The sequence below is a fragment of the Panthera pardus genome, unplaced genomic scaffold (genome assembly GCF_024362965.1).
Source record: "Panthera pardus isolate Hobbes unplaced genomic scaffold, ASM2436296v1 HiC_scaffold_27, whole genome shotgun sequence".
NCBI lineage: Eukaryota > Metazoa > Chordata > Mammalia > Carnivora > Felidae > Panthera > Panthera pardus.
Window position 1 is genome coordinate 126,704,198 of NW_026526843.1, and position 26,504 is coordinate 126,730,701.

Here is a 26,504-nt window from a genome sequence, read left to right on the forward strand (position 1 = left end):
GAAAAATCTCATATGGCTATATTTAGAAATATTTATTTCTTGATGTAACAGTATTTTTATGTGGCTTATTTAGGAAAATTGCCATTTACAAAAAGGCATAGAGCTTTCTAACATGAGCCTCAAATCAATTTATGAATAAAGCCTTTAAAATCAGTAGTATATTATTTTTCTCCTAAAGTTTTATTTATTTTGAGAGAGACAGAGGCAGCGTGAGTAGGGAAGGGGTAGAGAGAGAGGTAGACAGAGAGAATCCCCTGCAGGCTCCATGCTGCCTGCGTGGAGTGTGATGTGGGGCTTGAACTCACAAAGCCGTGAGATCATGACCCGACCCAAAAGGAAGCGTTGGACGCTTAACCGATGGAGCCACCCATGCACCCCAATCAGTCGTATATTATTAAAAAGGAGAAAAACATGGGGCACCTGGGTGGCTCAGTTGGTTGACCGTCCCACCCTTGATCCCTCGATTTTGGCTCAGGTCGTGATCCCAGGGTCAAAGGATCGAGCCCCACGTTGGGCTCTGTGCTGAGTGTGGAGTCTGCTTAAGAGTCTGTCTCTCTCTCTCTCACTCTCGCTCTCTCTCCCTCTGCCCCCTCCCCCACTCATGCTCTCTCTCTCTCTCTCAAATAAAATTTAAAACAAGAGACAAAAACAAAGACTTTGGGCGCTGCAGTGGCTCACTGATCATTCCATACTGCTACCCGTTCCCAGCTCTACCGCCACATTCGATGCACATACGCGTGTGCTCAGTACGCACAGACGCACACACAGGAAGGTCTCCGCAAAACCCGGACGGAGGCACACGCTCCAAGCACGTTTCTCTGCGCTGCAAGCAGCGCTCACTCACGGGCTAAGCACTCTCAACTCTGTGACAGAGCAGCCTGCCATGCCTTTGCCAGCACAGTTCCTTCCAACCTGACACAGTAAGAAAAGGAGCCTCTGAAGGACCGTTCCATTCAGGGAAGAGCAATTTGGCATTGACGAGATCACCTCAGAGCTGTTAAAGCAAACTCTAACGAGGGCAGCCGGGGGGAACCAGAAGACAGAGCACCGGTGCCCGTAAGTGACGTCCCCCTCTAACAAGCTAGGTAAGGCTTTCCCCCTCATTCCAGCACCCCCTTGGGGCCCAGGAGCGAGCCTGCCTCCTGGGATGTGATGCCCGGCCTGGGTGTTATGGATGCCCCAACCCCAGCCAGGCTGCTGCACGACAAAGTCCAGTGCCCGGCGCGTGTCCCTCTGACCGTGTCCCTCGGGGAAAGGGCCCCTCAGCTTCAGCGGATGCTCTGGAGGAGAACCCTGACCATGCCCAAGTCCCTCCCCTTCCCGTCGTCAGCCAGCCGGGGGCGGCTCCCCACCTTGTGCTGCCGTGAGCACAGCCACACACGGCTGGCCCCGGCCGCACCTAGAAGCTGGAAGCCGTCCACATCTGGGAGAAGTCCGAAGAGCTCAAGTCCCACAGGGGCCCTGAGAGAGGGCGGGTGTGGTCTCTGCTTTCAAGACGCTGAAGACACGGCCTCGGCTTCGAAGATGCACGGTGACAAAACAGCCAAGCAAAAGAGTTTAAAATATTAACCCAGCTTCAGAAAGTTAGATATGCAAGAAAAACATACATACTAGGTACACACTAAGAGAAACTAGAAGTTTTCAAAATAACTTTTTAATAAAAACGATTTTTTTAGATGTTTATTTTTGAGAGACAGAGAGTGAGCAGGGGAGAGGCAGAGAGGGAGGGAGACACAGAATCCGAAGCAGGTTCCAGGCTCTGAGGTCAGCACAGACCCCGACGCGGGGCTCCAACTCACAAACCATGAGATCATGATTTCAGCTGAAATCAGACGCTGAACTGACTGAGCCACCAAGGCACCTCGGAGCCCTTCCTTTTTAAATGTTGAAAAATTTTTCAAGGATAGGGGCTCCTGTGTGGCTCAGTTGGTTGAGTGTCCAACTTCAGCTCATGTCATGACCTCATGGCTCATGAGTTTGAGCCCGCATCGGGCTCCATGCTGACAGCTCAGAACCCGGAGCCTGTGTCTCCCGATTCTGTCTCCCTCTCTCTCTCTGCCCCAAACCCACTCGCATTCTCTGTCTCTCTCAAAAATAAACATTTAAAAAAAATTTTAAAAATTTTCAAGGATAAAGTCAATGGTGATAGAAATGGTGATAGAAAGATCCACACAGAGTAAGAAAATAAGAAGTCTTAAGGATTTGCCAGCAAAGGCACCTAACCATTTAGCTCCTAGGAATGCCTGGAACAGTGAGTCAAGCCATACAAAGGAACATTTAAAAGGCAGCTGCATTCCAGACTCCCAGCAATTGATATGCAGCTCAGGTCACTCACTGTCATGCAGAACATGCTAATGACACGTTATCAAGGAGAAGGCTGCTCCAGGAGGAGGCTCCCAGGACACCTGCAACCCCTGGGCAGGTGGGAGCCCAGCGCCTGGGTCTGAGGCAGGGCAGCAAAGCAAAACAAACCTCATCTGGATTCTCTCTCTGCCCCTCCCCTGCTGGTGTGCACTCTCTCTCTCTCCTAAAATAAATAAATAGACTTTAAAATAAAAGCTGACGGGTGCCGGGGTAGCTTAGTCAAGTCAGCATCTGACTCTTGATTTCAGCTGAGTTCATGATCTCATGGTCGTGGGTTTGAGACCCAAGTCCGGCCCAGCACTGATAGCATGCAGTCTGCTTGGGATTCTCTCTCCCCCCAGCGCCTGGCTGTTTTCTCCTCTGCCTGCTGCCATGAAAGGTCCGAGGCAGGGCAGCGAAGCAAAACAAACCTCATCTGAAGAGGAACCCCCACCCCCCGCCCCGCCCCAAGGCCACATAAATGCTGCTCAGGACCCCAGACACCCTGTGATAGGGGCAGAAATGACCAGAAGTCCAAAAGGAGAAAGACTATATACAGACACATACATACACACACACACACCAAATGCCCAGGGAATCCCATCAACACTGGTATTATTCAAATCTACGTTGTTGATTTGGGGATGCGGCCGGTCAGCCCCATGTCTAACTGTGCTTTCTAGATCCGAGAAGTAACGGTTTTATTTCCAGGTTCTTTCTGCTCGTGATGAGCCCTGTTGTGGCCCTGGGTTCCTCTCTCTGGGCCACAGGTTTCTGTTCCGTCTCACACAGGTGCTCTGCTCCTGGTGACCCGTAGCCCAGGACTGCTCTCACTCTCCAATACTTGCGTGGTTCACAGTCTCAACTCGCCTCACTGGCCTATAAGCGCCTCCACGGAGGGTAGGAGACCAGGCTATCTTCTTGAAGCCTCACAAGCAAATATTGCATGCACCATGGCACACGGTCACCCAAACATCAACATACAAATGCATCTGCTGCTTTCAGTCACTGTGCACAATGGTAAGGAGCAAGGCTGTGTTGCTTTCCTTCCTCCCTTCCTCCCTCCCCTTTCTTTTATGTTTATTTTTTATTCTTGAGGGGGGGAGGGAGGAAGGGGGGGGAGGGAGAGAGAGAGAGAGAGAGAGAGAGAGAGAGAGAGAGAGAACAAGTGGGGGAGGGGCAGAAAGAGAGGGAGACACAGAATCCAAAGCAGGCTCCAGGCTCTGACCTGTCAGCGCAGAGCTGGACGTGGGGCTCGAACTCACAAACTGTGAGATCATGACATGAGCCGAAGTCGGACGCTTAACCGACTGAGCCACCCAGGTACCCCATTTCTTTTCTTTTTTTTTTTCTTTTCTTTTCTTTTTTTTTTAAAGTTTACTTATTTACTTTGAGAGAGAGAGAGAGAGAAAGAGAGAGAGAAAGAGAAAAGAGAGAGAGAGAGAAAGAGAAAAGAGAAAGAGAGAGAGAGAAAGACAGCAAGCTGGGGAGGGACAGAGAATCCCAAGCAGGCTTCACACTGTCAGCTCGGTGCCTGACGCAGGGCTCGAACTCACAAACTGTGAGATCATGACCTGAGCCCAAATCAAGAGTCGGATGCTTCACGGGCTGAGTCACCCAGGCGCCCTGCGAGGCTGCATTTTCTGAGACGCAGCCAGTCAGGTTCTCAGAGAAATAACTTTGCAGGTGAACATTCCCATCATAAGCGAACATTTTTAGACTGCTCTGCAATCACTAATTAATTCAGCACTGCTTTGCAAGTAGGGTTAACCATTGTCTCCATCAAGGAAAAGAGAAACATTTCTAGCTCTCGGATGACTTACGTGACGCGTACCACAGGGTCCTCCTTTCCTATGTACTTAGAGGGACAATGAGAGGAGAGGGACACACGGTCACTTGTGACCTGGACACACATTTCCTGCTCACGGCTCTTCCTCCTGATGCACTTCAGTGTCTGAGGCCATGGTGAGGCTCTGGCCCACATTTCATCTGGGGTTTCGCTAGGCAGACGCTTCCCATCACAGCACCATTTACCAGCTGTGTGACATCGGCAAGAGACAGTGTGTCACCAAGCCTCATTTCCTCACCATGGGATACCGCGGGGGGGAGCCACGCGAGGCAGAGGCGGCAGAGCCCCCCGCGCGGCGGGATCCATGTGGCGGCCCCCACCGGCCACACGCTGCGCGGAGCCCCCAACGGGAGAGTGCCCCGTGTGGCGGAGCAGACCCGAACGCAGGTCTCCGCGGCAGCACCGCGTACCCCCCACCCACGCCACGCCACGCCACAGCGCGGCACGGCGAGGCAGGGCCGCCCAGGCCTCCACCTGGGGAAGGGCATCCCCGTGGCAGCTGCTCCGGGGCGCTTACGGTACCGCCACAATCCCGTGGGATGGAACTGCCCAAGTGAACGACGGGGAGAGACAGAGCAACCTTCCGGTGGAAGACAACACTCGGGTGTTTCCTCCTTTCATTTCAATATTGCGAAAAATGCTAACTCCCACCGTTCACAAAGCCAGCCCGCCGCCGACGCCAGCGACGGACAGGGTGGCTGGCGTACCGGAGACGGTTCAAGAGCAGTCCTTGCGAGTGTATGTGGCAAAGCCAGGTCTGCACGGGACAAAATGACTCCACAGGCCAACCGGGTAGGACTCGGAAGTGCTGCCTTCCAGGCAGAGACAGGCCTCCCAGAAGCGGTGGAGGTCGACATTCACAGTTTTAGGTGGCACACATCCATTGCCTGCGGGTATGGAGGACGGCGATTTTGCGAAGGCTGGAACCGTTTATTAGAAATCACAGCTTCTCTCCCTGTATCTGCACGGAACACCACCAGGCAGGCTGTCTCAAGAAGAACACTGCCACCGGACATTCAGACGAGCCAGGTGGCTGGACAGACACGGGACGCTCACGCCACAAGTACAAGTCTCCGGAACGAGTCCCTGGTGTCTCCGCTGATCTTTGTGTGCCCCAGGGAACTCCCAGCACACACACATGGCCGCAGTGAAGCACACGCAGGAAGGTCTTCTGTCTACACAGCACCTCTCAGGGCCAAACAAGGTGGGAAAAGGTGACGATGATGGGCAAGGCATGGAAGCGAAAGAGGCAATCGACCGATTCACTGATGAACGGACGGAAACGACTAGAAACGTCTCCAACAGCACGAACACCCAGGGATAATGGCACCACCCACTCTTTCCTTGGAAATGCCAGACTACCACAGGATTTCCCAGATGGTGAGCCCCTGGAGGCTAAAGGCTGTCTGGCTGTCGTATCCCAGTTTCCGAGTATGCAAACGACATCTACCAAATGCATGGACAGGTACACTAGTGATGAGGGAGAGAGCGGTTTCCATGAGTCCTGTCCCAATTCCGTGTCTCGCAGAATCACCTTCTGGGAGGGGAGGGGCGCTGAAATCGTTTTCAATCCAGTCATCTCTTTACTGCAACGTCTCCACTAAAGTTATTCCCTCTGCGTCAGACCCAAAGAGGCTCTCTCTTCTGTGATTCTAATGCCACACGGGGAAAGAAATCACTTTAGAAAATCAGATGAATGTTACTTCTTCATTATCTTAACAGATGGATAAAAAGACTTGCTTCCTTTGGGTTTTGTTTTTTACTTGCAGGAATTTGGGTGGTAAATAGGAATGAAGCTGAATTGAGAGGGACTGGTAAGACGTTTGTAGTTAAGTGGAGGAGAACAGATTAATAGAGAGATTCCACACACACAGAGGATCCAAATCAGAACGTACAAGCACAGATTTCTTGAAGGACTAGTGTCCGATCACAGAAAATACTTAGATTTAGAGACTGTAGTCTGTGACCGCCCCTCAAGCATCCAACTCTGTGTTCAGAACACGTGTTTTGAATCTATTCCAGGCCTCTTTCATTTCTGTGGCTAGAGACACTTGCTCCTGGTTCCAAGATGTGACACTTGGAAATTTTTGTTTGTTTTAATGTGTTTATTTCATTTATTTTTGAGAGAGAGAGAGCGCGAGAGGGCGCATGAGTGGGGGGAGCACAGAGAGGGGGACAGAGGATCTGAAGCAGGCTCTATGCTGACAGTAGACAGCCCGACATGGGGCTCAAACTCACGAACCGTGAGATCATGATCTGATGATCTGAGTCAAAGTCAAACAAACACTTAACCTACTCAGCCACCCAGGCACCCCTGAAAATTGATGAATTGTTTTGTTTTGATTGAACCAAAATCAGGCAAATTCTCTCTGCCAATGAAAGCTCCAGACCAGTGAGAAACAGGCACAAATGGACTAAAGATGACATTTTCACGTGCTCGGTTAGCAAAGTTTTCTTCAGGCATTCCGTTATCAGCTTTCCTAAAAATACGTTCTGTGCAAAGTTCAAAGTGGGCAAGCCCGATCCGAACTGCAAGGTTTTAGAACTAGCCGAACTGATCAAATCAAGATTTCAGGGGGAAGTGGGGCTGGCCAATGACACTGCTCCACTGCTGGCTATAGACTGCACTCACTGTGGTCTGCAGGCTTTAAGTAGGTGACCCGGCAGGGCACGATTAGTCTTCTGAAACCACAGGACACAAGAGTGTGTGCCACAAGTCACCCCACAGTCCCAGCGCACCCTGCTGTCTCTTCTGATGGGCGTTGGGATCCCCTGGTCCAGCCAGGACCCCACTCTCAGCATGGGTCGGCCCAAGTCCGACCAGAAAATACCTGAAGCAGGACACACAATACAAACCACAAGAGGTACAGTAAAAAGTTCTCTCTGCCTTCTGAGACCCTGGCAGCTCCTTCCGCAACTCATGGGAAGCTATTACCAGTTTGAAGCCTATCAAAGGACACAGGGGAAACGTAATCAATGTCAGAGGCTTTCGACCCTCCCAGGCATGAGGTTACCCTGTCCATATTTCTTTCCAAGATGTGTAAAAAAGCAGCTTCCTGAACCCACCCCTCCAATTCTCAAGAACATTCTGAAGGAACGTAGGGGATGATGCTACAGAGATGCAAATCTAAGCTCTCCTCGAACTTACTCCAGGAGAAGCCAGCTCGGGGCAGAGGTAGGGGCTGATGAGGACACGTACGCCTGCAAATCTGTTATCTTAGCAAAAGCCTTCCTGGGAATCTGGATGTCAAGCCAGTGCTGAGAATCTCTGCTTTATGGGACCCTCCCCTCCCAAATTCCTTCTCTCCCCTTGTTCTAACCACTTGATCTGAGTATTACAAACTATGCCTGAAGCTTTAATCCTTGGCTTGGCATGTCCCTTCGAAACCAGACGATCATCCTCTGAAGACACAGTGAGATTAAGTACCCCTTGGTACCAGCCTTGGAGGGATAAAGCCTTGATGTTTCATTCTCCACCAAGAAAGGCGTCTCAAACCCTGGGCCCAGGGGATTTGGGCCTTGGCCTGTAGTTTGTCAAACCCTGCTCTAAAAGGCAAGGCAGATATTAATTTCTAAACAATTTTAACTCCTTTTGCTAAGTACTATGAAGAGAATGCCAAGGGAGAAAAGAGGAGAGACTTTACAGAGAGGAGGGCCTGCTGAGTTCCTCTAAAGCTATGATTTTATAACTGCAATGGCTCCTTTTTAGCTATTAGTGGGAGCAATGGTCTCTTGTGAACATCCTTGGGTGAACCATGGTGAATGCTGCAACCTGTCGCTGCAAATCATTAGAAGCAGTCAGAAGGAAAAATCAGGTTAGTATCGTATTATGGCAGACACTTCATTTACCTCAATAATAGTTTCGGGAACATCTAGGCTGCGTAAGCTTTTATTAGGTATGATCTGTTCTTGATAAAAACTTAAAAGCTGCAAACATTAGGGCACAGGGAACAAGTGATACATGAATTTGGGTTTACCCTACATCTTGTGCCCTACATGTACAAGCTTTTCTCCTGAGCCACTTAAGTTTTTAAAAACACGTGTTTGTATTCCTAGAGATCTAGCTATGGATCTGGGAAGTCTTGACATTATAGAACATCTCCACCTCTATTCCTCCCCACACCCCACCACAATTTTATCTTTTATTTTTATTTTGGGAGAGAGAGAGACAGAGAACACACACATGCATGCAAGAGGGGGAGGGGCAAAGGGAGGGAGAGAGAGAGAGAAAGAGAAGGAAGGAGGGAGAGGGAGGGAGGGAGGGAGAGAGAGAGAGAGAGAGAGAGAGAGAGAGAGAGAGAGAGAGAATCTTAAGCAGCCTCCAAGTTCAGTGCAGAGTCCGACTCAGAGCTCGATCCCATGACCACACCACAATCTTATCAAGGTATTGTTTACACACCATAAAATTCAAGCGATGGGAGGTTTGGGTAAATGTATAGAGTTGTGTATTCACCACCACAATCAAGTCAAAATACAACTGCACTGCCCCAGAAAGTTTCCTCTTGCTCTAAGGCACTTACTGCAGCCCTGACTGAAAACCCTGTAAGGTAGTGTGTTTGTCTGCAAGGACAGCCAAGTTTAGGCAGATGTACAAGATTAAAATTCCTTAAAACTACAAGTCAGGGGTGCCTGGGTAGCTCAGTCAGTTAAATATCTGACTCCTGATTTCAGCTCAGGTCATGATCTCATGGTTCATGGGTTCAGGCCCTGCATCAGGCTCTGTGCTGACGGCGTGGAGCCTGCTTGGGATTCCTTCTCTTCCCTTCTCTGTCTGTCCTTCCCCCATTTATGCTCTCTCTCTCTCTCTCAAAATAAACATTTGGGGGAAAAAAAACACCTACAAATCAAACCCTACTGAAATCATTGGGAAATGCCCATTTCAACAAATTTGAGAGTGAATCTATTCACGACTTGCACAAATTAATGTTCTGAAAGCAAAGCCACGTTGCAGTGACCTTTCCAGACTGTGAGCAAAGTATTCCATGGGAAGGATCAGCCACCCTGGGCATTTCCACTCTTCTTCTGTCCTCCTCTTGTTGCATTTTACAAACATGCATATGCTTTAGCCACCATTAGCATGGAAAGTAGATATGCCTGACCCTGTCCCCCAGAAACTTCTGGCTCCTCCTGCCACCACCACCAGATCAAGGCCAGACTGCATGCTTGATCTTGCAGGCTCCCTCTCATCCCTCCCAAGCCACCTGCCACTCCTCAGGGATGCATGTTCCTGCAACATACATTTTGGCCAAAGGCCCTCCCCTGCCATTTATGCCTCACGGTTTCCATATCTCTGCTTTGATCCACACTCTTCAGAATACGCCCCATGGACACCATTCCCATTTTCTTTAAGATCCAATCTTTTCCATGAAGCGTTTCCAGGACCTGTTTTTGTTTTTGTTTTGTTTTGAGAGAGACAGACAGAACGTAAGCAAGTGGGGGGGGGGGGGGGCAGAGAGGGAGACACAGAATCTGAAGCAGGCTCCAGGCTCTGAGCAGTCAGCATAGAGCCCGATGTGGGGCTCAAACTCACGAACTGCAAGATCATGACCTGAGCTGAGGTCACATGCCCAACTGAGGAGCCATCCAGGTGCCCCCATTTCCAGGACCTGTTGACAAACAAGCCTTTCTTCTGATGAACCCCCATAAGGATTTAATCTTTACCTGTTTGTCCCCAAACTATACTCAATTTATCTGTATTATTTCCGTTGAATATCACTTCTCCTGGATACGGTGATAACACCCACTTCTGTCCGTAGGCCTAACGCAGTGCCCTGGCACAAGGCAGGCTTCAGCAAAGACTCAGTGAGGTAACAGGAAGAAAGGAGGGAGGGAGTAAGGGAGGAGAGGAAGCCAAGGCCGGCAGGCTGATTTTCTTGGGCCTTCTGACTACCTGACATCACAGTGTTTATTTCTGTAACCCTCCAAAATTCATATGTTAAATCCTAACTCCCCCTCACCCAGGGGATAGTGTTAGGGGGTGGGACGTGGGGGAGGTAATTAGGGCATAAAGATGGAGCCCTCAGCAGTGGGAGAGTGCCCTTGTAAAAGAGACATGAGGGGCACCTGGGTGGTTCAGCTGGCTGACTGTCTGACTTCGGCTCAGGTCATGATCTCAAGGTTCCTGAGTTTGAGTCTTGCATCGGGCTCGCTGATGTCAGTACGGAGCCTGCTTCTGATCCTCTGTCCCCCCCCTCACTTGTGCACGCTCTCTTTCTCTCTCTAAAAAGAAAAAAAAAGAGAGAGAGAGACACAGGAAAGCGCTTGTGGCCCCTCTCTCTGCCCTCCACCACGTAAGGACACGGCAAGAACAGAGCTGTCTGCAAACCAGGAAACGGGTCTCACCAGGAACCAAGTCAGCTGCACTTCAATCTTGGATTTCCAGCCTCTGGAACTGGTGAAAAATAAATGTCTGTTGTTTAAGCACCAAGTCTACGGTAATCTGTTATATTATTATCTTCCCTGACAACAGAGGAGAAGATCCTTCAAGGGAGCTTCTCTCTGTACCTGATTCCATTTTGCAGGCTTCCTGGCACCTCACCACGTAAATACAGATCAGTAACCAGAAACATACTGATGTCACCCAAAGACCTGTCCACAGAGCCCGTGGTTCTGATCGAATACTAATTAAAACATAGGGGCAAACACACACACACACACACACACACACACACACACACACACACACACACACCCAGTATGCTGGAGCTGTGAGGCCTGGGAGAAGATTCCATGCCCCGACCTGGTCTTAAATGAGAGGCGGACGGCGTCAGCTCTACTGCGCAGCCGTGTCCTGACTCAGTCCTTGCAATTTCACATCACGTTGCATGAATGCTATAGAAACCGACGCAACTCACAGAAGCAGTTAGGTTTCCTTGCCCATTAAACACAATCTGAAGCCCCTCAATTTTTCAACAAAGCGATGACCATAATAAAAATATTAACGGGGGACTGACTAGCCCTTTACTCTTTCCAATGTGTTTGTATCTATAGTTAAATGGCTTCTATGTATTTTACTTGGACGCACTTACACCCTGAGCAATCAAATGCTTTTGGGGCGGTGGGCCACAGCAAAACTCACAACAGGAACATTATAATGAACATAAAAACATCCTGATGAGGGAGAACGAAAAGGAGAAAGGCACAGGCATGGAAAAGTGCTCAAGCGAGCAGACCCTGGCAGGTATGGAAGTCTGACAGCTGTGCCTCAGACGGGCTCCTGTCAACCAGAGCAGGTGGCCGGAGGTGCTGGGGTACTGGGTAGGCGGGCACTTCTCGATTCTTCAGCACACACAACCCTAACCCTAGCGTCCATTGGCAGAGGGCAAGCATAACTGAGAAAATCCAGTACTTCTGCCTGGCCTGTGAGGACACGGCAGCCCCAGAGCCTACGTGACTTACTGATAACCTGAGCTAGGGTGTAGACATTCATCTGTGACTCCTACTCTCTGTCTACAACATCACGTGAGACACTCCTCTGAAACCCCTATGTTCTTCTCTTCCTGACCAGTTTTATCTTCTTTGCAAAAACTCTGTAGAATGTTTCAGGTGGCAGTCTACAGCTCATAGTAAGGTCACAGACCCAGAGCCCCAGGTGGTTATGCTTGTGACGTCACTAACGCAAAGGCTAGTACACAACTGCCAGGGGCCAGGAGCCAGCAGGATGGGAATGGACTGTGCAAAACCACCAGGCAGGGGCAATGGCATGATTATTAAATACTTATACACAGAAAAGGACAAAACTAAGCATAACCAACCCTAAATGTTTGAAAAGCACACAACGCACTTCAGGGATCTATCTGCAACCTAAATAACAATGATCATGAAGAGAGAGGTCCTACCGCCAACAGGAAAATGAACACAAGATATGAACAGTAATGAACCAAAGAAAAAATACAAATGGCTAGACAAGACACAAACTCAACTTCGCTAGTTACTGGGCAAATGCAAGTTAAAAATGAAATTGCTCTTTTCCTGTCGAATCACAGAACTTTTAAAATGTCTGATGTGGGTGCCTGGGTGGCTTAGTCAGTTAAGCATTCGACTTCAGCTCAGGTCATGAGCTCACGGTTTGTGGGTTCAAGGTCCGTGTCGGGCTCTGTGCTGACAGCTCAGACCTTGGAGCCTGCTTCAGATTTTGTGTCTCCCCCTTTCTCTCTGCCCCTCCCCTGCTCACACTCTGCCTCTCTTTCTCTCAAAAATAAACATTACATTTTTTTTTTTTTTAATTTATAGTTGGGGCACTGGCTGGCTTAGTTGGTTGAGCGTCCAACTTCAGCTCAGCTCATGATCTCAGGGTTCGTGAGTTCGAGCCCCACATTGGGCTCGTTGCTGTCAGTGCAGAGCCTGGTTCAGATCCTCTGTCCTCCTCTCTCCCTGCCCCTCCTCTGTTCTCTCTCAAAAAATAAATAAGCATAAAAATAAATAAATGAATGAACAAATAAATGTCTGATGTGGCCAGAGTTTTGAGAAAGCAGGACTGCCCTAGGCTACTAGGTGGTAGGGCACAAACAGCATGCACTTTATGGAAGGCAATTTGCGCGTATTTTCCAAAAGCCTACCAAGCAATTCCGTATCTAGAATTTGATCCTAGGGAAATCAGCATGCCGGAACATGAGTATTTCACAAGATGTTTGCTGCAGCCTCACCTATATAACTGTGAAAGTGTGGAAATAATCCTAAAAGTCTACAGGACCTCTACTGGACATTCGTATCTTACAATGCCACGCATCATACACAGAACTTCCTTATATATTTTTAAAGTTTTTCTTAAAAAAATTTTTTTTAATGTTTATTCATTTTTGAGAGACAGAGATAGCGCAAGTGGGGTGGGGCAGGGAGAGATGGAGACACAGAATCTGAAGCAGGCTCCAGGCTCTGAGCTGTTAGCACAGGGCCCGACGCAGGGCTCGAACTCAGAGAGTGTGAGATTATGACCTGAGCTGAAGTCAGACACTCAACCGACTGAGCCACCCAGGTGCCCCTAAACTTTTTCTTTTTTAAATGTTTATCTATTTTAGAGAGAGAGAGAGAGAGAGCGCACACACACACAGGGACACACAAGTTGGGGAGGGGCACAGAGGATCCGAAGAGGGCTCTGTGCTGACCAAAGAACTTCCTTATATTTTTACTTTTTTGTTTTAATGTTTATTTATATTTGAGAGAGACAGAGAGAGAATGCGAACAGGCGAGGGGCACAGAGAGAGGGAGAGAGAGAATCACAGGCAGGCTCTGTACCATCAGTGCAGAGCTTGATGTGGGGATCAAATCCATGAACCTTGAGATCGTGACCTGAACCGAAACCCAGAGTTGAACGCTTAACTGACTGAGCCACCCAGGCGCCCCTAGTCTCCCCATAATTTAAGAGAAAATCATTTGCTTCAGCTGTCTTTCTCTTACCACAATTGTATGTGACCCCAAATTCTCAAAATTCTATACATTGGATTGTCTAATTATTGTCACTCAGCTAAACCACATTTGGAAATGGGTTATTTACCCAATAGGCTTTAGATATATTAATTGTACATAAAAGCTTACCTTATATACTTTATTACTCTATAAAATGTCTAATATGTGAGTGTGCCTATGTTGTACACATATATACATATACGTGCATGCACGTGGATATAAATGTTAAAACACCTTCCTAGAGTTTCTAATTATTCCATCTTTAATGGCCTCTGAGTATGTTTAAGGGCCCACTGGCTAGACTTTGCAAGAGTCATTAAATAACAAATGTTATGCAAGTTATACCCCAAAGCACTTCATCTGTTAGCAGCTGACTTTATGAGGCATTAGCACAGGACACCGGACGGGTTTGACTGTCAAGGGCACTGCTATTCCATCAACAAAGCCTGCAGGCAGGAACACCATTGGCAGACAGGAGCTCGTTTTATTTTAAATGGATCTCAAAGACATTAATGTGTGTGTGTGTGTGTGTGTGTGTGTGTGTGTGTGTGTGTGTGTGTGTATGTGTGTGACTTATATTTATAGGTCTTCTTTCCCACGAATGTTGATGGCACTAAGACAATACAACCTGGGGGCTGGGTGTGTGACCTCAAGGGGGATTGCAGTGCCTGGCTTCTGTCCCTGCGAATGAAAAACTAGTATGGTCTCAAGGGACCTCAGAAACCAGTGATTCCAAACGCTTTATCCTTCCTTCCTTCTTCTTCTTTTTTTTTAATAAGTATTTTAAAGCTTTCTCAGTCTTTTTTTTTTCAATGTTTACATATTTGAGAGACAGAGTACAAGCGGGGGAGGGGCAGAGAGAGAGGGAGCCACAGAATCTGAAGCAGGCTCCAGGCCCCGAGCTGTCGGCATAGAGCCCGATGCGGGACTCAAACCCACGAACCGTGAGATCATGACCTGAGCCGAAGTCGGATGCTTAACCGACTGAGCCACTCATGCACCCCTTATTATAGTTAATTAAAAAAAAAATCTCCTAAGTCCACATGAAATTTAACTTGATAGATGACACAAAATAAGAATATACTTTTTTCCTAATCTATTTTTTTCAACAGCATATGTGACATGATTTTTTTTTTAATTTTTTTTTTAACGTTTTATTTATTTTTGAGACAGGGAGAGACAGAGCATGAACAGGGGAGGGTCAGAGAGAGGGCGACACAGAATCCGAAACAGGCTCCAGGCTCTGAGCTGTCAGCACAGAGCCCGACGCGGGGCTCGAACTCACGGACCGCGAGATCATGACTGGAGCTGAAGTCGGCCGCTTAACCGACTGAGCCACCCAGGCGCCCCGTGACATGATTTTTTCTCTTCTGTTGTTTTTCATGCTTTATTAAATCTTCAATTAAAAAATAAGCTCATTTTTGGGCTACTGATTCTCTTGTATTAATTAACTTTTGTCTGTTCTTGAACCACTGCTGCACTACTTGAATTCTTGTTGCTTTATAATACATTTAAGTTCCTGTGAGGACTCGTCTTCTCCCTTATTACACTTTAAAAAATAATTTTTTGTTAAAGATTTTATTTATTTTTAATGTTTATTTATTTTTGAGAGAGACAGAGTGTGAGGAAGGGGAGGGGTGGAGAGGGAGGGAGACACAGAATCCGAAGCAGCTCCAGGCCCTGAGCCGTCAGCACAGAGCCCGACGCGGGGCTCGAACTCACGAACTGCGATCATGACCTGAGCCGAAGTCAGATGCTTAACTGACTGAGCCACCCAGGCGCCCCAAACTCCTTATCGTATGGACAAAGAAACGGAGGGTCAGAAAGGCAGCCTGCAAGTTATACCCGCGCAGCTCAGGATACACGTCCCCAGTCTCTCAGCCTGGTTAGGGATTCTTTGCACCACACGCCCCCTCGGGAGTCCACACTGCAATTCCTTCCCACTGCACTATAAGCATCCTGGATTTGAGACATGAAAGGTCAGAAGAGACTAGCTTTGCCAACGAGCACCGCCGTCTCCTCTCCTACTTCCTTGTAGGACCTTTCAACGTCAGAGGTGGCATGAATCCGCAGGAACCCAACAGATTAAAAACCAGCCATACCGCACGCAAGGGCTGTGTGAATCCAGCACTTAAGCCCCGGTTTGCTTACTGTAAAGTGAACATGGTATGCAATGTGCTCAGGCCCAAGATATGTGTGTGTGTGTGTGTGTGTGTGTGTGTGTATGAAAATGCTTGTGAACTTTAAGAATTAACACAAGAGATTCTGCAAATGTTTTTTTAAAGGCAAAAAACTAAGTAACTGTAGGATCTCGTCAGACCTCCAGCTCTGTCTAGAAGCTGCCCAGAAAGGACCTAATTATCTAAGGAAAAGCCAGCTGGAAAACCCAAGTGTCCACTAACCAGGGAAAGACGGGTTGATCCAGTGGACACAAAATAGCAGCCCTGGTTTCTACCACCTTGACCTTCTTTAATTTTAATGCACATAAGAGGCAAAGAATTAAAGGCCGTGAAAGTAAAGCAAACGCATTCTAAAAACCACATAACATATCAGCTTCCCAACACACCACTGAAATTCAAAGGTGGATTTGGGGGAAGCGGCCAGTCCATGTTAAACAGGGGGCACTTAGCACAGGCTTCCCAGGGCCATGTCACTCCAGCTGGGCAAGAGATGCCTCGTACAACCTGTATGGTTAACACCAACATACATGTGCGTTCCGTTCGTGCATCTATAAGGATACCCTGCAAATTTTTAAGGGGTGTGTGTCAGCTTGAGTGTGTATGTATGTGAGAGAGAAAAGGAAACCATATTTCTTCCACCATGCATGACAAAAAGCAAATGTGGAGATGTACCTCCTACTACTGTCCGTGGAATACTTTTCTGCAACACAATAATGAGAAATATTTATAGAATACCCCTCAAAGATTCTGCTTCGCAAGGGAAATATGCCAGCCCTTCATCTGACCTGCACCCAATTTGCACATATTTTACGTGACATGTTTCATTCATTCATTCTGTAAGTCTTCAGTGTGGAAGGCGGCAGGCCATTTTATAGGTTTCTGAAAACCTTTCTTCAAACTCCTTTTCCTTTTTACTTCTCAACAGCATGGCCACTACATATGCATTTTAAAAGAACGCCTGCCCATGGGAGTCAGTAAATGCAGACTCAAACAGTGTATGCATGTGTGAGCATACACACACACACGTACATGCAGATTTTTCTCTGAAAATGGCATCCTCCCTCCAGACACCAAAGCATCTGCTAATAGCAAAGGCATTTCACAAATCTTTCTTTTACAATATAGAAGGTAAAGACTCAGAGCACACGTACAGTAAAACCTGTGAAGAAACGGCATGCCTCTAAGCTGTCACAATCACAGTGGGGAGCAAAACCTAAGACCTGCACAGTACTCAGAACCACACTGATTCCATTTTCTACATTTAGGCGTTTTTCACTGCAATTAGCAGTCTACGTGTGAATCTAGCCACAGAGCATTGTTCCGTACCTAAACGTGCACACCTGATTTTGCTGCCCACCCCCCCCCCCCCATTTCCATGTGGCCGACTCACCATTTCCTTTCAATATCCGCAGTTAGTGCCTCGGTCATGAAAATGCTAATTTCCTACTGGCACAGAAAAAGCAAAGGCGAGACGCTGTTCACACCATGCCGGCCCTCCGCCGATCTCACGCAGAGCGATGCTCCCACATCCCAGGCTACCGGTCTCACCGGCACCATGGCTCGCAGCCCAGAATGCGGTACGGAAAGCCACTGCCTTCTCATTTCAGAGCACGTTTAGCCAGCTGCCAAACCGAAAGCTGCGAAGTCTGCATGGATCCAGAAGCACAGAAGCGGCACAGGCGCGTGTCTCCACACGTACGTGCGTGCGTGCGTGCAGAGCTGGAATCTGCACCCCAACCTGCATCATTTTTCATTTCCAGGCAGCACAATAAACAAGGAAAACATTTACAGACCTCCCCGGATCTCACCCACTGTGCTGCCTGAGCTGACAACCTGCTCGTAAAGACAGGAGAACAAAAGAGACACTCGTAACTACACATGGAAGCAGCAGAGGCATGAGGCGACGGGTCCCATCCCGGGCGAGCTGCCTAAGAACAAATCCGGGAGTCTCTTACCGGCTCCCCGCTGGCTGCCTGCGCGTGGTGGAGCAGCGGGAACACGGCGGGGTGCTCCCTCCAGGGACAGGGCAGCCTCACCCTGCCGCAGCCCCTGGGTCTAGCTGCCTCCGGCACAGAGGAGCCTCAAAGCCATGCTCACAGCAGTTGGCCTGTCTGTGCCTGCTGCCTCGTGATGGACAAGTTCACGCAGGCTCTGTCAACTCTAACCTCCCTGACTCAAGGCTCCCTTGTATTTCATGTTACTTCATCAACAATTCCTGACCTCAGGGGGAACATTCCCAAGGCTTCTATGCTTAGAACCCCCACCCCCAAAGACTTGCCCTTTTAAAGCTACCAAAAGGCTCGGGTGTCTTCCTCCTTACCGTTTAAAAGGAGGAAACACAGGAAAGCCTAGTGAATGTATTTTATGGAGCTTTGTCTATTTAACTATGCTAATCACATAGCATGTGCGATACACTGTTCGACCCTAAAACCGTAATAAAATCAGACAGAACAATGAAAGAAAAAACCCCACTGAAAAGCCTATTTTATATCTATCTGCATTCTCTTTATACTCTTGGGTTTATTACACACTCATTAGGAACATAATCTACCAAACAACTGATAAAGTATTTCCGGAAGTTTTACTGTGTGCAAAGCCTTCAGTGAAGAAGACAAAGAAGTCACAGGCTGACCGCGCCTTGGCTGACCGTGACTTACCAGTTCATCAGTTCACAATGATCCATATTTAAAGTCCCTGCCCTCCACCTCCCTTCCTAAAGCAGCCCAAGACCTCAGTGCTGCCCCAGTACAGGAAGCATGCTCCCACCCACCACTGGCCCTAACAGCGCCCTCCCATCTGGACAGTCCCAGCCCTCCCGAGTCTGGTGCTTACCTAACTTCAAGATGGGTTTTCTCTTTTCAACCTGCTTCTATCAGCCTCTTCTAAATTCACGGCAGTTAGTTCTGAGTCTTGCTCATTTAACCGAGTCACACATACTACTCTGCAGTACCTACTGCTATATTCGTAAGAGTGACTTTTTCCTTTTATCCACACCTACTTATCTTCAGCACTGTGCCGACGCATTAATGTTATATCTAGGAAGCACTGAAATAAGTCTCCGAGGAAGGCTGCTGTAGGCCAGGGACATGAAGTCATTAACTGAGGTGGCCTGACGCAATGAGAATGAGAATTTAAACCTGTGTCTTCAACCCCAAAGCTTACCTTCTTTCTAGACTGCTCATGTCCACTGATTATTTACCAAGTACATGGTCCTGTTACTAAGACAAGGCAAAATTGGCCTCAGGCCACACCCTTAACACTCAGTGCACAGGGCACACCCACCCACGTAATACACGTCCAGTAAGATGGTGGCTGATTAGATATTTCACCCCACTCACTGTTCAAAAGGTACGTTCCTAATATTTACAAACTGAGTAACTCAAAATGCATTATACGGATACCATTTTGGGGGTGCCTGGGTGGCTCAGTCAGATAAGTGGCGGACTTCGGCTCAGGTCATGATCTCATGGTTTGTGACCTTGAGCCCCGCATCGGGCTCTGTGCTGACAGCTCTGAGCCTGGTGCCTGCTTCACATTCTGTGTCTCCCTCTCTCTCTGCTCCTCCCCCACTCATGCTCTCTCTTTCTCTCTCTCTCGAAAGTAAACATTCAAACAAAAAGAAGAGCATTTTAGGGGCGCTTGACTGGCTCAGTCAGGGGAACACTGTGACTCTTGACCTCAGGATTGTGAGTTTGAGCTCCACGTTGGGGTAGAGATCACTTCAAAATAGAATCTTTTTTTTTTCAATGTTTTATTTATTTTTGAGAGAGCGCGCATGAGCAGGGGAGGGGCAGAGAGAGAGGGGGACAGAGGATCCGCAGCAGGCTCTGCACTGATAGCAGTGAGTCCCATGCGGGGCTCGAACTCAGGAACTGTGAGATCATGACCTGAGCCAAAGTCGGACACTCAACCGACTGAGCCACCTAGGCACCCCTCAAAAATAAAATCTTAAAAAAACAAGAATAAAATTTTACATAAACACTTCATTTTAGAATGGCTTTAGGGGTACCAGGGTGGCTCAGTCGGTTAAGCAGCCGACTTTGGCTCAGGTCACGATTTCACAGTTTGTGGGTTTGGGCCCCACATCGGGCTCTGTGCTGACAACTGGGAGCCTGGAGCCTGGTTCAGATTCTGTGTCTCCTGTCTCTACCTCTTCCTGGCTCACATTCTGTTTCTCTTTCTCAAAAATAAGCGCACATTAAAAAAAAATTTAGAATGGTTTGACTTACAGAAAAAATATGACAATAAAAGAGTTCCAATACACCCAACACCCAGTGTCCCCTACAATTAACAACTTACATTAATGTGCTACATTTGTTATAATTAATGAGCCAGTCTGAGGACATTAATATTAACTGCAGCCCACACTCGATTTAGATTGTTTTTTAGTTGTGGTTGCTGTTTTTAAAGGTTTATTTACTTTCGAGAGAGAGAGGGAGAGTTCATGCATGAGCAGGGGAGGGAGAAGGGCAGAGAAAGAGACAGAAAGAACGAGGGAGGGACAAAGGGAGAGGGAGACAGAGAGAAAATCCCAAGCAGGCTCCACACTGTCAGCACAGAGCCCGATGTGGGGCTCAAACCCAAGAACCATGAGATCATGACCTGAGTGGAAGTTGGACGCTTAACCGACTGGGGGTACCCAGGCGCCCCCAAATTTTTTTTAACTTAATGTCCTTTTTCTGTTCCAGGACTCTACCCAGAGTACCACATTACATTTAGCCGTGTCTCCCCAGTTTCTCCTAAGGAACAACTTCTCAGAATTTCCTTGTTCTTGACGCCCTTAACAGTTTTGAGGAATATCGCTCAGGCATTTTATAGAACATCTCCCAACAAGGATCCGTCTGATGGTTTTGTCACGATTACGCTGCAGTTATAGGATTTGGGGTAAGATCACGAAGGTAAAGTGCCATCCTCATTACATGACATCGAGGGTCATGCTGTCAACACAACTTATCTCTGCGTATCACCTGGCAGGGGCTAGCATATGTCCTTCTCTCCCTCCACCTTTCCATCCTGTCCTCTCTACACAGTGCATATTTAAAGAGCTGGGAGTTGTGTGCCACCTCCTTGAGGGCAGACAAACTACACAGATTATTTGGAACTTTTCTGCACAGACTTGCCTTTTCTCTCCCCCATTTATTCCATCATTTGTGTATATCAGTATGGACGCAAGAATATTTATTTTATACACTAGGTTATAATCCAACATTATTTTCTTGTTTTAACTATTCCAGTTCTGGTCATAGGAAGCTCTTTAAGACGGCTCCTGTGTCCTTTTGACATGTGCCTACTGTCATTGGGCTTATTTAGTTCAGTGCTTTCTTACTTTTTTGGCACTATAAGACATTCCAGGCTCATTTTGCATATTCCCTGGCCCAGCCCTAAACCCAGCCATTCTCCCAAGGAGCACCGGTTGCTTTGATTCCAGAAGGTTATTGGAGATCAAGATCTGGACGTTAGTTGTGCTTGCGGAATTTTTAAAGAACGCCCTCAATGAATTATTTCCAAAGAGAAAGCACTTTTATAATACTAAGGTTTATAATTTGGGTTTTCATATATCCAAGTCAACTATGTTTACTAGAGCAAGGCATAATTATTACGGTGTCTGGGACACTCACTGGGACACTCATTGCTTGTGCTATGTTAGCGGTAGCAAGACTTTACGTTATCGATATTGTTGAAATGTTGATACTATCCAAAGCAATCTACACATTCAATGCAATCCCTATCAAAATACCACCAGCATTTTTCACAGAGCTAGAACAAAGAATTCTAAAATTTGTATGGAGCCAGAAAAGATCCTGAATAGCCAAGATAATGATGAAAAAGAGACCCAAAGCTGGAGGCATCACAATTCCAGACTTTAAGCTGTATTACAAAGCTGTAATCATCAAGACAGTATGGTACTGGCACAAAAACAGACACAGAGATCACAGGAACAGAATAGAGAATCCAGAAATGGACCCACAAACGTGTGGCCAACTAATCTTTGACAAAGCAGGAAAGAATATCCAATGGAATAAAGACAGTCCCTTCAGCAAGTGGTGCTGGGAACACTGGACAGTGACATGCACAAGAATGAACCTGGACCACTTTCTTACACCAGACACAAAAATAAACTCAAAATGGACGAAAGACCTAAATGTAAGACAAGAAACCACCAAAATCCTAGAGACAAAAACAGGCAGCAACCTCTTTGACCTCGGCTGCAGCAACTTTTTACTAGACATGGCTCCAGAAGCAAGGGAAAAAAAAGCAAAAATGAACTACTGGGATCTCATCAAGATAAAAAGCTTCTGCACAGTGAAGGAAACAATCAACAAAACTAAAAGGCAACCAACGGAATGGGAGAAGATATTTACAAATAATATATCAGATAAAAGGGTTAGCATCCACAATCTAGAAAGAACTTACCAAACTCAACACCCAAGAAACAAATAATCCGGTGAAGAAATGGGCAGAAGACATGAATAGATACTTTTCCAAAGAAGACATCCAGATGGCAAAGAGACATGTGAAAAGATGTTCAACATCATTCATCATCAGGAAAATACAAATCCAAACCACACTGAGATACTACCTCACACCCATCAGAATGACTAAAATTAATAACTCAAGAAACAACAGAAGTTGGCAAGGATGCAGAGAAAGGGGAACCCTTTTGCACCGCTGGTGGGAATGCAAACTGGTGCAGTCACTCTGGAAAACAGGAGGTTCCTCAAAAAATTAAAAACAGATCTACCCTAGGACCCTGTAATTGCACTACTAGGTATTTATCCAAAGGATACAGGAGTGCTGATTCATAGGGGCACATGTACCCCAATGTGTATAGCAGCACTTTCAACAATAGTCAAATTATGGAAAAAGTCCAAACGTCCATCAACTGATGAATGGATGAAGAAGATGTGGTTTATATATATACACACAATGGTATTACTCAACGATCAAGAAGAATGAAACCTTGCCATTTGCAACAACGTGGATGGAACTAGAGGGTCTTATTCTAAGCGAATTAAGTCAGAGAAAGACAAATATATGATTTTACTCATATGTGAAATTTAAGAAACACTGCAGATGAACATAGGGGAAGAGAAGGAAAAATAAGGTAAAAACAGGGAGGGATGCAAACCATACGAGACTCTTAAATACAGAGAACAAACTGAGAGTTGCTGGAGGGGAGGTGGGTGGGGGGACGGGCTAGATGGGTGATGGGCATTAAGGAGGGCACTTTTGGGATGAGCACTGGCTGTCATATGTAAGAGATGAGTCACTGGGTTCTACTCCTGAAACCATTACTACGCTACATGTTAACTAACTTAAACTTAAATAAAAAAGGGGCGCCTGGATGGCTCAGTCGGTTAAGCACCCAACATTGGCTTAGGTCATGATCTCACAGTTCGTGAGTTCGAGCCCCATGTGGGGCTCTGTGCTGACAGCTCAGAGTCCGGAGCCTGCTTCAGATTCTGTGTCTCCCTCTGTCTCTGCCTCTTCCCTGCTCACGCTATCTCTCTCAAAAATAAACAAACATTAAAAAAAAATTTTTTTAATTACAAAAAAAGACTTTATATTATAAACACTTGTAATAAATTACATACAAATCCTGGTCTTTAACTGACACAGAACATTTGCGCTCTTGAAGAATTCCACAAATAAAAAGGGAACAGAACAAGATAAGCACCTTAGCACTTACACTCCAGAAGAACTCTTCTCCCTCGCCTCTTGGGAAGTTTTGGTGAAGCCTTGAGCCCTTCCCGAGTTGGTCATTAGGGTCTGAGGACCCTACCCCACACCATCACTGCGAGTCAGAACATCACAAAGGAGCCCGTGGTTCGAGCATCCCGCACCGTCCTCTACCCTTACGCTGTGAAGGAGCCCCAGCACCTCTACTCGGTGGACCGTTCAAGCTCCAGAAGTTCAACCACCTCCCAGGAGACGAGTACAATGAAGATGACAAGAGAAATGGATCTCATGTGGCAAGAGAATCATAAAAGAAGGCTCTTTGGAATGTGTAAAGAGAGCTCCATTCATGACCTGCATTCCCAACCCTGAAAAGTACACTCACCGACAGCCATCCCTCGGCCAAACCCCAGGGCCGGCGAACCTTTCTGCCACGTTTTTCTGGAGTACAGCCACACACTCCTGTATGTACCTGCCATCGCTGCCTCCACGCTGCAAGACCTGAGCCATCACAACGTGAATAGTCTGATCCCCGAAGTCAAGAAAAGTCACTGTCTGACCCTTTACAAACTTTGTCGACCTCAGAGCTACAGCTGCATTTCTCAGACTTGAGTCATGTCCAGATTCATTTCATTTTTCAATTATTTTCAAGATTTTATTTTTGGGGTGCCAGGGTGGCTCAGTCAGTTAAGCATCCAACTTTGGCTCGGGTCATGATCTCACAGTTAGTGGGTTTGAGCTCCGGGTCAGGCTCTGTACTGACAGCTCAAAGCCTAGAGCCTGCTTCAGATTCTGTGTGTCCCTCTCTCTCTGTTCCCTCACCCCTGCCCTGTTTGTGCTCTGTCTCTCTCTTAATAAATAAATAAACATTAAATTTTTTTTTTAAATAAATAAGATTTTAATTAATCTCTACACCACCATGCGGCTCGAACTCACAAGCCTGAGATCAAGAGTCACATGCTCCACTGACTGAGCCAGCCAGGTTCCCCCAGACTTATTTTATTTTATTTTATTTTATTTTATTTCATTTTTTTGGAACCCTATTACTACTTTTTCATTGAGGCCTTTGTTCAGAGTTGCTCCCCACTGACAACTGAGAGCTGCAGGATGATACTAAGGCAGGCACTTCCCCAGGAGATGTGGGACTCCTCGGAAGGGTCATTTATTTATTTATATATTTTTTTCAATATATGAAATTTATTGTCAAATTGGTTTCCATACAACACCCAGTGCTCATCCCAAAAGGTGCCCTCCTCAATACCCATCACCCACCCTCCCCTCCCTCCCACCCCCCATCAACCCTCAGTTTGTTCTCAGTTTTGAAGAGTCTCTTATGCTTTGGCTCTCTCCCACTCTAACCTCTTTTTTTTTTTTCCTTCCCCTCCCCCATGGGTTTCTGTTACCCCCAGACTTATTTTAAATTAACTTATTTTTTGTGGAATCCCAGTGTTCACAGATTTTTAAAAATTGAGATAAAGTCCACATATCATACAATTCACCCCATGGAAGTATACAACTCAGTATTTTTTAGTATGTTCACAGAGTTGTACAACTATCTATGCTATCTAATTCCAGAACATCCTCGCCACCCCCCAGAAGAAACTCCATACCTACCACAGCAGCCATTCTCGTTGCCCCCGACCCCAAATTCCTGGCAACACGAATGTACTTTGTGTCTCTGTAGATTCTGCCGACGTATGCGATCTCACATACGGCTTTGATTATTTCTTACTGTACTGTGAAACATGTCTAAATATAAAACATTTCACTTTCTTTGTTTTCATAGCTCCTAGGCTATAAAACACAAAACAAATTTGCACATTTTATGAGAGCAAGACTACAAAGCAAATGTTTAATCCGATGGTGGGGGGAGTTTTCTGGGAACAAACTGTTTCTCCCGTGGCCCCACCTGATACTCAGCACTACTTCTTTCCAGTTCAGCTACCGGTTTTCTGGATGTCACAGAAGGCCTCATTTCACCCGTCGCTTTTCTTTTGACTGACAGGACAAGGAGCTCTGGGGGCCAGGCACCTTGATATCTTTTGCCGATCTAGAAGGATAGCTTAATGGATGAATGTGGACAGGTTTTTTCCTCCCCACCAGGGTCAGTTATGTGAGTGCCACTGACAATGAGACACTCCCTCATGTACAGGGTGCGGTTACGCACATCACCCGGAATATCCTTTTATGAATTGAAGAATTAGTATGGAAACAATGACAGAAAAGTAAACGCACACGGAGAACATGCTTATTCCCAAGAACATGCTCCGAATGCTGTTTGAGAAAACCTGAAGTAGATCTATTTTTTTCAATAACTTTTTTGGTTTGTTTTTCAATATTTATTTTTGAGAGAGAGAGAGAGAGAGCGCGCGAGCGCACAAGCAGGGGGCAGGGGGGAGGGGGGAGGGAGGCAGAGAGAAAGGGAGACACAGAATCCAAAGCAGGCTTCAGGCTCTCAGCTGTCAGCACAGAGCCTGATGTGGGGCTGGAACCCACGAACCATGAGATCATGACCTGAGCCGAAGTCGGACGCTCAACCGACTGAGCCACCCAGGCGCCCCTGAAGGAGATCTATTTTTCAGGCAACCATTCTGTTACTACCCGTGCTTTTCTTCCTCCCTCGCCTTCCTTTCCTCTGAATTCTGGTGGGGGTGGCAAGGATTTCTGTATTGGGAGTGGGAGGAAAAAGGGCTACTGGGGTGGGGCTGGGGGCACAGACGTAAAACACGCCCCCGGCTCTGTGTGCTCTTCCGTGAAGTCCTGGGCAATGTGTAGTTTTAACACATGCTTAGAAATATTGGGACGCAATCTCAATCGCTTAAGAGAAATAGGTGACTTTTCTTTGATTTCAGGTGTGTGGACCTTCAGCAAATGCAGGGGTTAAGCCGATTGGAGACTGGGTGAGAGAACCTGACAACCGAGCCTGTGGCAAGTGAGTGCCGAGAGCCGAGTCCCCATCTCACCCGCATCTGGCGACAACTGCGTATTGGTAAGACGTACCCTTGCCCCACGTGGTGGATCACGTCAAGTTATCTCATAAGTTAAAGAAA

General features: G+C 47.1%; 1 protein-coding gene across 1 annotated transcript in view; it reads right to left on the bottom strand.

Annotated features, from left to right (window-relative positions):
* LOC109248275 (protein Shroom2) overlaps positions 1-26,504 on the bottom strand; it is an 82,894-nt gene that overhangs the window by 19,547 nt on the left and 36,843 nt on the right.